We start from the raw sequence: 10,705 nt of genomic DNA, 5'->3' as shown, positions 1-10,705 counted from the left end.
CCCTCTGTTTCTCGCTCTCTGTTTCTCGCCCTCTGTTTCTCGCCCTCTGTTTCAGCCCCTCTGTTTCAGCTCCTCTGTTCCTCGCTCTCTGTTTCTCGCCCTCTGTTTCAGCCCCTCTGTTTCTCGCCCACTGTTTCAGCCCCTCTGTTTCTCGCCATCTCTTTCAGCCCCTCTGTTTCAGCCCCTCTGTTTCTCGCCCTCTGTTTCAGCCCCTCTGTTTCAGCCCCTCTGTTTCTCGCCCTCTGTTTCAGCCCCTCTGTTTCAGCACCTCTGTTTCTCGCCCTTTGTTTCTCGCCCTCTGTTTCAGCCCCTCTGTTTCTCGCCCTCTGTTTCAGCCCCTCTGTTTCAGTCCCTCTGTTTCAGCCCCTCTGTTTCCGCCCCTCTGTTTCAGCCCCTCTGTTTCAGCCCCTCTGTTTCACCCCTCTGTTTCTCGCCCTCTGTTTCAGCCCCTCTGTTTCAGCCCCTCTGTTTCTCGCCCTCTGTTTCTCGCCCTCTGTTTCTCTCCCTCTGTTTCTCGCTCTTTGTTTCTAGCCCTCTGTTTCTCGCCCTCTGTTTCAGCCCCTCTGTTTCAGCCCCTCTGTTTCAGCCCCTCTGTTTCATCCCCTCTGTTTCAGCCCCTCTGTTTCAGCCCCTCTGTTTCTCGCCCTCTGTTTCTCGCCCTCTGTTTCTCGCCCTCTGTTTCTCGCTCTCTGTTTCTCGCCCTCTGTTTCTCGCCCTCTGTTTCAGCCCCTCTGTTTCAGCCCCTCTGTTTCAGCCCCTCTGTTTCTCGCCCTCTGTTTCTCGCCCACTGTTTCTCGCCCTCTGTTTCAGCCCCTCTGATTCAGCCCCTCTGTTTCAGCCCCTCTGTATCAGCCCCTCTGTTTCAGCACCTCTGTTTCTCGCCCTCTGTTTCATCCCCTCTGTTTCAGCCCCTCTGTTTCAGACCCTCTGTTTCAGCCCCTCTGTTTCAGCCCCTATGTTTCAGCCCCTCTGTTTCAGCACCTCTGTTTCTCGCCCTTTCTTTCTCGCCCTCTGTTTCAGCCCCTCTGTTTCTCGACCTCTGTTTCAGCCCCTCTGTTTCTCGCACTCTGTTTCAGCCCCTCTGTTTCAGCCCCTCTGTTTCTCGCCCTCTGTTTCTCGCCCTCTGTTTCAGCCCCTCTGTTTCAGCCCCTCTGTATCAGCCCCTCTGTTTCAGCCCCTCTGTTTCTCGCCCTCTGTTTCTCGCCCTCTGTTTCAGCCCCTCTGTTTCAGCCCCTCTGTTTCAGCCCCTCTGTTTCAGCCCCTCTGTTTCTCGCCCTCTGTTTCTCGCCCTCTGTTTCTCGCCCTCTGTTTCTCGCCCTCTGTTTCTCGCTCTCTGTTTCTCGCCCTCTGTTTCTCGCCCTCTGTTTCTGCCCCTCTGTTTCTGCCCCTCTGTTTCAGCCCCTCTGTTTCAGCCCCTCTGTTTCTCGCCCTCTGTTTCTCGCCCTCTGTTTCTTGCCCTCTGTTTCTCGCTCTCTGTTTCTCGCCGTCTGTTTCTCGCCCTCTGTTACAGCACCTCTGTTTCAGCCCCTCTGTTTCAGCCCCTCTGTTTCTCGCCCTCTGTTTCTCGCCCTCTGTTTCTCGCCCTCTGTTTCAGCACCTCTGTTTCAGCCCCTCTGTTTCAGCCCCTCAGTTTCTCGCCCTCTGTTTCTCGCCCTCTGTTTCTCGCCCTCAGTTTCAGCCCCTCTGTTTCAGCCCCTTTGTTTCAGCCCCTCTGTTTCAGCCCCTCTGTTTCAGCACCTCTGTTTCAGCCCCTCTGTTTCTCGCCCTCTGTTTCTCGCCCTCTGTTTCTCGCCCTCTGTTTCTCGCCCTCTGTTTCTCGCCCTCTGTTTCAGCCCCTCTGTTTCAGTCCCTCTGTTTCAGCCCCTCTGTTTCTCGCCCTCTGTTTCTCGCCCTCTGTTTCAGCCCCTCTGTTTCAGCCCCTCTGTTTCAGCCCCTCTGTTTCTCGCCCTCTGTTTCAGCCCCTCTGTTTCAGCCCCTCTGTTTCTCGCCCTCTGTTTCAGCCCCTCTGTTTCAGCCCCTCTGTATCAGCCCCTCTGTTTCAGCCCCTCTGTTTCTCGCCCTCTGTTTCTCGCCCTCTGTTTCAGCCCCTCTGTTTCAGCCCCTCTGTTTCAGCCCCTCTGTTTCAGCCCCTCTGTTTCTCGCCCTCTGTTTCTCGCCCTCTGTTTCTCGCCCTCTGTTTCTCGCTCTCTGTTTCTCGCCCTCTGTTTCTCGCCCACTGTTTCAGCCCCTCTGTTTCTCGCCATCTGTTTCAGCCCCTCTGTTTCTGCCCCTCTGTTTCTCGCCCTCTGTTTCAGACCCTCTGTTTCAGCCCCTCTGTTTCAGCCCCTCTGTTTCAGCACCTCTGTTTCTCGCCCTTTGTTTCTCGCCCTTTGTTTCAGCCCCTCTGTTTCTCGCCCTCTGTTTCAGCCCCTCTGTTTCTCGCACTCTGTTTCAGACCCTCTGTTTCAACCCCTCTGTTTCTCGCCCTCTGTTTCAGCCCCTCTGTTTCAGCCCCTCTGTATCAGCCCCTCTGTTTCAGCCCCTCTGTTTCTCGCCCTCTGTTTCTCGCCCTCTGTTTCAGCCCCTCTGTTTCAGCCCCTCTGTTTCAGCCCCTCTGTTTCAGCCCCTCTGTTTCAGCCCCTCTGATTCTCGCCCTCTGTTTCTCGCCCTCTTTTTCTCGCACTCTGTTTCTCGCTCTCTGTTTCTCGCCCTCTGTTTCTCGCCCTCTGTTTCAGCCCCTCTGTTTCTGCCCCTCTGTTTCAGCCCCTCTGTTTCAGCCCCTCTGTTTCAGCCCCTCTGTTTCTCGCCCTCTGTTTCTCGCCCTCTGTTTCTTGCCCTCTGTTTCTCGCTCTCTGTTTCTCGCCCTCTGTTTCTCGCCCTCTGTTTCAGCAACTCTGTTTCAGCCCCTCTGTTTCAGCCCCTCTGTTTCTCTCCCTCTGTTTCTCGCCCTCTGTTTCTCGCCCTCAGTTTCAGCCCCTCTGTTTCAGCCCCTTTGTTTCAGCCCCTCTGTTTCAGCCCCACTGTTACAGCCCCTCTGTTTCTCGCCCTCTGTTTCCGCCCCTCTGTTTCTCGCCCTCTGTTGCAGCCCCTCTGTTTCAGCCCCTCTGTTTCAGCCCCTCTGTTTCAGCTCCTCTGTTTCAGACACTCTGTTTCTCGCCCTCTGTTTCTCGCCCTCTGTTTCTCTCCCTCTGTTTCTCGCTCTTTATTTCTAGCCCTCTGTTTCTCGCCCTCTGTTTCAGCCCCTCTGTTTCAGCCCCTCTGTTTCAGCCCCTCTGTTTCATCCCCTCTGTTTCAGCCCCTCTGTTTCAGCCCCTCTGTTTCTCGCCCTCTGTTTCTCGCCCTCTTTTTCTCGCCCTCTGTTTCTCGCTCTCTGTTTCTCGCCCTCTGTTTCTCGCCCTCTGTTTCAGCCCCTCTGTTTCAGCCCCTCTGTTTCAGCCCCTCTGTTTCTCACCCTCTGTTTCTCGCCCACTGTTTCTCGCCCTCTGTTTCAGCCCCTCTGATTCAGCCCCTCTGTTTCAGCCCCTCTGTTTCAGCCCCTCTGTTTCTCGCCCTCTGTTTCATCCCCTCTGTTTCAGCCCCTCTGTTTCAGACCCGCTGTTTCAGCCCCTCTGTTTCAGCCCCTCTGTTTCAGCCCCTCTGTTTCAGCCCCTCTGTTTCTCGCCCTCTGTTTCAGCCCCTCTGTTTCAGTCCCTCTGTTTCAGCCCCTCTGTTTCCGCCCCTCTGTTTCAGCCCCTCTGTTTCAGCCCCTCTGTTTCAACCCCTCTGTTTCTCGCCCTCTGTTTCAGCCCCTCTGTTTCAGCCCCTCTGTTTCTCGCCCTCTGTTTCTCGCCCTCTGTTTCTCTCCCTCCGTTTCTCGCCCTCTGTTTCTAGCCCTCTGTTTCTCGCCCTCTGTTTCAGCCCCTCTGTTTCAGCACCTCTGTTTCTCGCCGTCTCTTTCAGCCCCTCTCTTTCTCGCCCTCTGTTGCAGGCCCTCTGTTTCAGCCCGTCTGTTTCAGCCCCTCTGTTACAGCCCCTCTGTTTCTCGCCCTCTGTTTCAGCCCCTCTGTTTCTCGCCCTCTGTTTCCGCCCCTCTGTTTCTCGCCCTCTGTTGCAGCCCCTCTGTTTCAGCCCCTCTGTTTCAGCCCCTCTGTTTCAGCTCCTCTGTTTCAGACACTCTGTTTCTCGCCCTCTGTTTCTCGCCCTCTGTTTCTCTCCCTCTGTTTCTCGCTCTTTATTTCTAGCCCTCTGTTTCTCGCCCTCTGTTTCAGCCCCTCTGTTTCAGCCCCTCTGTTTCAGCCCCTCTGTTTCATCCCCTCTGTTTCAGCCCCTCTGTTTCAGCCCCTCTGTTTCTCGCCCTCTGTTTCTCGCCCTCTTTTTCTCGCCCTCTGTTTCTCGCTCTCTGTTTCTCGCCCTCTGTTTCTCGCCCTCTGTTTCAGCCCATCTGTTTCAGCCCCTCTGTTTCAGCCCCTCTGTTTCTCGCCCTCTGTTTCTCGCCCACTGTTTCTCGCCCTCTGTTTCAGCCCCTCTGATTCAGCCCCTCTGTTTCAGCCCCTCTGTTTCAGCCCCTCTGTTTCTCGCCCTCTGTTTCATCCCCTCTGTTTCAGCCCCTCTGTTTCAGACCCGCTGTTTCAGCCCCTCTGTTTCAGCCCCTCTGTTTCAGCCCCTCTGTTTCAGCCCCTCTGTTTCTCGCCCTCTGTTTCAGCCCCTCTGTTTCAGTCCCTCTGTTTCAGCCCCTCTGTTTCCGCACCTCTGTTTCAGCCCCTCTGTTTCAGCCCCTCTGTTTCAACCCCTCTGTTTCTCGCCCTCTGTTTCAGCCCCTCTGTTTCAGCCCCTCTGTTTCTCGCCCTCTGTTTCTCGCCCTCTGTTTCTCTCCCTCTGTTTCTCGCTCTTTGTTTCTAGCCCTCTGTTTCTCGCCCTCTGTTTCAGCCCCTCTGTTTCAGCCCCTCTGTTTCAGCCCCTCTGTTTCATCCCCTCTGTTTCAGCCCCTCTGTTTCAGCCCCTCTGTTTCTCGCCCTCTGTTTCTCGCCCTCTGTTTCTCGCCCTCTGTTTCTCGCTCTCTGTTTCTCGCCCTCTGTTTCTCGCCCTCTGTTTCAGCCCCTCTGTTTCAGCCCCTCTGATTCAGCCCCTCTGCTTCTCGCCCTCTGTTTCTCGCCCACTGTTTCTCGCCCTCTGTTTCAGCCCCTCTGATTCAGCCCCTCTGTTTCAGCCCCTCTGTATCAGCCCCTCTGTTTCAGCACCTCTGTTTCTCGCCCTCTGTTTCATCCCCTCTGTTTCAGCCCCTCTGTTTCAGACCCTCTGTTTCTGCCCCTCTGTTTCAGCCCCTCTGTTTCAGCCCCTCTGTTTCAGCACCTCTGTTTCTCGCCCTTTGTTTCTCGCCCTCTGTTTCAGCCCCTCTGTTTCTCGACCTCTGTTTCAGCCCCTCTGTTTCTCGCACTCTGTTTCAGCCCCTCTGTTTCAGCCCCTCTGTTTCTCGCCCTCTGTTTCTCGCCCTCTGTTTCAGCCCCTCTGTTTCAGCCCCTCTGTATCAGCCCCTCTGTTTCAGCCCCTCTGTTTCTCGCCCTCTGTTTCTCGCCCTCTGTTTCAGCCCCTCTGTTTCAGCCCCTCTGTTTCAGCCCCTCTGTTTCAGCCCCTCTGTTTCTCGCCCTCTGTTTCTCGCCCTCTGTTTCTCGCCCTCTGTTTCTCGCCCTCTGTTTCTCGCTCTCTGTTTCTCGCCCTCTGATTCTCGCCCTCTGTTTCTGCCCCTCTGTTTCTGCCCCTCTGTTTCAGCCCCTCTGTTTCAGCCCCTCTGTTTCTCGCCCTCTGTTTCTCGCCCTCTGTTTCTTGCCCTCTGTTTCTCGCTCTCTGTTTCTCGCCGTCTGTTTCTCGCCCTCTGTTTCAGCACCTCTGTTTCAGCCCCTCTGTTTCAGCCCCTCTGTTTCTCGCCCTCTGTTTCTCGCCCTCTGTTTCTCGCCCTCTGTTTCAGCACCTCTGTTTCAGCCCCTCTGTTTCAGCCCCTCTGTTTCTCGCCCTCTGTTTCTCGCCCTCTGTTTCTCGCCCTCTGTTTCTCGCCCTCTGTTTCAGCCCCTCTGTTTCAGCCCCTTTGTTTCAGCCCCTCTGTTTCAGCCCCTCTGTTTCAGCACCTCTGTTTCAGCCCCTCTGTTTCTCGCCCTCTGTTTCTCGCCCTCTGTTTCTCGCCCTCTGTTTCTCGCCCTCTGTTTCTCGCCCTCTGTTTCAGCCCCTCTGTTTCAGTCCCTCTGTTTCAGCCCCTCTGTTTCTCGCCCTCTGTTTCTCGCCCTCTGTTTCAGCCCCTCTGTTTCAGCCCCTCTGTTTCAGCCCCTCTGTTTCTCGCCCTCTGTTTCAGCCCCTCTGTTTCAGCCCCTCTGTTTCTCGCCCTCTGTTTCAGCCCCTCTGTTTCAGCCCCTCTGTATCAGCCCCTCTGTTTCAGCCCCTCTGTTTCTCGCCCTCTGTTTCTCGCCCTCTGTTTCAGCCCCTCTGTTTCAGCCCCTCTGTTTCAGCCCCTCTGTTTCAGCCCCTCTATTTCTCGCCCTCTGTTTCTCGCCCTCTGTTTCTCGCCCTCTGTTTCTCGCTCTCTGTTTCTCGCCCTCTGTTTCTCGCCCTCTGTTTCTCGCCCACTGTTTCAGCCCCTCTGTTTCTCGCCATCTGTTTCAGCCCCTCTGTTTCTGCCCCTCTGTTTATCGCCCTCTGTTTCAGACCCTCTGTTTCAGCCCCTCTGTTTCAGCCCCTCTGTTTCAGCACCTCTGTTTCTCGCCCTTTGTTTCTCGCCCTTTGTTTCAGCCCCTCTGTTTCTCGCCCTCTGTTTCAGCCCCTCTGTTTCTCGCACTCTGTTTCAGACCCTCTGTTTCAACCCCTCTGTTTCTCGCCCTCTGTTTCAGCCCCTCTGTTTCAGCCCCTCTGTATCAGCCCCTCTGTTTCAGCCCCTCTGTTTCTCGCCCTCTGTTTCTCGCCCTCTGTTTCAGCCCCTCTGTTTCAGCCCCTCTGTTTCAGCCCCTCTGTTTCAGCCCCTCTGTTTCAGCCCCTCTGATTCTCGCCCTCTGTTTCTCGCCCTCTTTTTCTCGCACTCTGTTTCTCGCTCTCTGTTTCTCGCCCTCTGTTTCTCGCCCTCTGTTTCAGCCCCTCTGTTTCTGCCCCTCTGTTTCAGCCCCTCTGTTTCAGCCCCTCTGTTTCAGCCCCTCTGTTTCTCGCCCTCTGTTTCTCGCCCTCTGTTTCTTGCCCTCTGTTTCTCGCTCTCTGTTTCTCGCCCTCTGTTTCTCGCCCTCTGTTTCAGCAACTCTGTTTCAGCCCCTCTGTTTCAGCCCCTCTGTTTCTCGCCCTCTGTTTCTCGCCCTCTGTTTCTCGCCCTCAGTTTCAGCCCCTCTGTTTCAGCCCCTTTGTTTCAGCCCCTCTGTTTCAGCCCCTCTGTTTCTCGCCCACTGTTTCTCGCACTCTGTTTCAGCCCCTCTGTTTCAGCCCCTCTGTTTCAGCCCCTCTGTTTCAGCCACTCTGTTTCAGCACCTCTGTTTCAGCCCCTCTGTTTCTCGCCCTCTGTTTCTCGCCCTCTGTTTCTCGCCCTCTGTTTCAGCCCCTCTGTTTCAGCCCCTCTGTTTCAGCCCCTCTGTTTCTCGCCCTCTGTTTCTCGCCCTCTGTTTCAGCCCCTCTGTTTCTGCCCCTCAGTTCCAGCCCCTCTGTTTCTTGCCCTCTGTTTCAGCACCTCTGTTTCTCGCCCTCTCTTTCAGCCCCTCTCTTTCTCGCCCTCTGTTGCAGGCCCTCTGTTTCAGCCCGTCTGTTTCAGCACCTCTGTTACAGCCCCTCTGTTTCTCGCCCTCTGTTTCAGCCCCTCTGTTTCTCGCCCTCTGTTTCCGCCCCTCTGTTTCCCTCCCTCTGTTGCAGCCCCTCTGTTTCAGCCCCTCTGTTTCAGCCCCTCTGTTTCAGCTCCTCTGTTTCAGACACTCTGTTTCTCGCCCTCTGTTTCTCGCCCTCTGTTTCTCTCCCTCTGTTTCTCGCTCTTTATTTCTAGCCCTCTGTTTCTCGCCCTCTGTTTCAGCCCCTCTGTTTCAGCCCCTCTGTTTCAGCCCCTCTGTTTCATCCCCTCTGTTTCAGCCCCTCTGTTTCAGCCCCTCTGTTTCTCGCCCTCTGTTTCTCGCCCTCTTTTTCTCGCCCTCTGTTTCTCGCTCTCTGTTTCTCGCCCTCTGTTTCTCGCCCTCTGTTTCAGCCCATCTGTTTCAGCCCCTCTGTTTCAGCCCCTCTGTTTCTCGCCCTCTGTTTCTCGCCCACTGTTTCTCGCCCTCTGTTTCAGCCCCTCTGATTCAGCCCCTCTGTTTCAGCCCCACTGTTTCAGCCCCTCTGTTTCTCGCCCTCTGTTTCATCCCCTCTGTTTCAGCCCCTCTGTTTCAGACCCGCTGTTTCAGCCCCTCTGTTTCAGCCCCTCTGTTTCAGCCCCTCTGTTTCAGCACCTCTGTTTCTCGCCCTTTGTTTCTCGCCCTCTGTTTCAGCCCCTCTGTTTCTCGACCTCTGTTTCAGCCCCTCTGTTTCTCGCACTCTGTTTCAGCCCCTCTGTTTCAGCCCCTCTGTTTCTCGCCCTCTGTTTCAGCCCCTCTGTTTCAGCCCATCTGTATCAGCCCCTCTGTTTCAGCCCCTCTGTTTCTCGCCCTCTGTTGCTCGCCCTCTGTTTCAGCCCCTCTGTTTCAGCCCCTCTGTTTCAGCCCCTCTGTTTCAGCCCCTCTGTTTCAGCCCCTCTGATTCTCGCCCTCTGTTTCTCGCCCTCTGTTTCTCGCCCTCTGTTTCTCGCTCTCTGTTTCTCGCCCTCTGTTTCTCGCCCTCTGTTTCAGCCCCTCTGTTTCTGCCCCTCTGTTTCAGCCCCTCTGTTTCAGCCCCACTGTTTCTCGCCCTCTGTTTCTCGCCCTCTGTTTCTTGCCCTCTGTTTCTCGCTTTCTGTTTCTCGCCCTCTGTTTCTCGCCCTCTGTTTCATCCCCTCTGTTTCAGCCCCTCTGTTTCAGACCCTCTGTTTCTGCCCCTCTGTTTCAGCCCCTCTGTTTCAGCCCCTCTGTTTCAGCACCTCTGTTTCTCGCCCTTTGTTTCTCGCCCTTTGTTTCAGCCCCTCTGTTTCTCGCCCTCTGTTTCAGCCCCTCTGTTTCTCGCACTCTGTTTCAGACCCTCTGTTTCAACCCCTCTGTTTCTCGCCCTCTGTTTCAGCCCCTCTGTTTCAGCCCCTCTGTATCAGCCCCACTGTTTCAGCCCCTCTGTTTCTCGCCCTCTGTTTCTCGCCCTCTGTTTCAGCCCCTCTGTTTCAGCCCCTCTGTTTCAGCCCCTCTGTTTCAGCCCCTCTGTTTCAGCCCCTCTGATTCTCGCCCTCTGTTTCTCGCCCTGTTTTTCTCGCACTCTGTTTCTCGCTCTCTGTTTCTCGCCCTCTGTTTCTCGCCCTCTGTTTCAGCCCCTCTGTTTCTGCCCCTCTGTTTCAGCCCCTCTGTTTCAGCCCCTCTGTTTCAGCCCCTCTGTTTCTCGCCCTCTGTTTCTCGCCCTCTGTTTCTTGCCCTCTGTTTCTCGCTCTCTGTTTCTCGCCCTCTGTTTCTCGCCCTCTGTTTCAGCAACTCTGTTTCAGCCCCTCTGTTTCAGCCCCTCTGTTTCTCTCCCTCTGTTTCTCGCCCTCTGTTTCTCGCCCTCAGTTTCAGCCCCTCTGTTTCAGCCCCTTTGTTTCAGCCCCTCTGTTTCAGCCCCTCTGTTACAGCCCCTCTGTTTCTCGCCCTCTGTTTCCGCCCCTCTGTTTCTCGCCCTCTGTTGCAGCCCCTCTGTTTCAGCCCCTCTGTTTCAGCCCCTCTGTTTCAGCTCCTCTGTTTCAGACACTCTGTTTCTCGCCCTCTGTTTCTCGCCCTCTGTTTCTCTCCCTCTGTTTCTCGCTCTTTATTTCTAGCCCTCTGTTTCTCGCCCTCTGTTTCAGCCCCTCTGTTTCAGCCCCTCTGTTTCAGCCCCTCTGTTTCATCCCCTCTGTTTCAGCCCCTCTGTTTCAGCCCCTCTGTTTCTCGCCCTCTGTTTCTCGCCCTCTTTTTCTCGCCCTCTGTTTCTCGCTCTCTGTTTCTCGCCCTCTGTTTCTCGCCCTCTGTTTCAGCCCCTCTGTTTCAGCCCCTCTGTTTCAGCCCCTCTGTTTCTCGCCCTCTGTTTCTCGCCCACTGTTTCTCGCCCTCTGTTTCAGCCCCTCTGATTCAGCCCCTCTGTTTCAGCCCCTCTGTTTCAGCCCCTCTGTTTCTCGCCCTCTGTTTCATCCCCTCTGTTTCAGCCCCTCTGTTTCAGACCCGCTGTTTCAGCCCCTCTGTTTCAGCCCCTCTGTTTCAGCCCCTCTGTTTCAGCCCCTCTGTTTCTCGCCCTCTGTTTCAGCCCCTCTGTTTCAGTCCCTCTGTTTCAGCCCCTCTGTTTCCGCCCCTCTGTTTCAGCCCCTCTGTTTCAGCCCCTCTGTTTCAACCCCTCTGTTTCTCGCCCTCTGTTTCAGCCCCTCTGTTTCAGCCCCTCTGTTTCTCGCCCTCTGTTTCTCGCCCTCTGTTTCTCTCCCTCCGTTTCTCGCCCTCTGTTTCTAGCCCTCTGTTTCTCGCCCTCTGTTTCAGCCCCTCTGTTTCAGCACCTCTGTTTCTCGCCGTCTCTTTCAGCCCCTCTCTTTCTCGCCCTCTGTTGCAGGCCCTCTGTTTCAGCCCGTCTGTTTCAGCCCCTCTGTTACAGCCCCTCTGTTTCTCGCCCTCTGTTTCAGCCCCTCTGTTTCTCGCCCTCTGTTTCCGCCCCTCTGTTT

This window comes from Stegostoma tigrinum (genome assembly GCF_030684315.1).
Source record: "Stegostoma tigrinum isolate sSteTig4 chromosome 35 unlocalized genomic scaffold, sSteTig4.hap1 SUPER_35_unloc_1, whole genome shotgun sequence".
Taxonomy (NCBI): Eukaryota; Metazoa; Chordata; class Chondrichthyes; order Orectolobiformes; family Stegostomatidae; genus Stegostoma; species Stegostoma tigrinum.
This window is presented reverse-complemented; position numbering follows the sequence as displayed.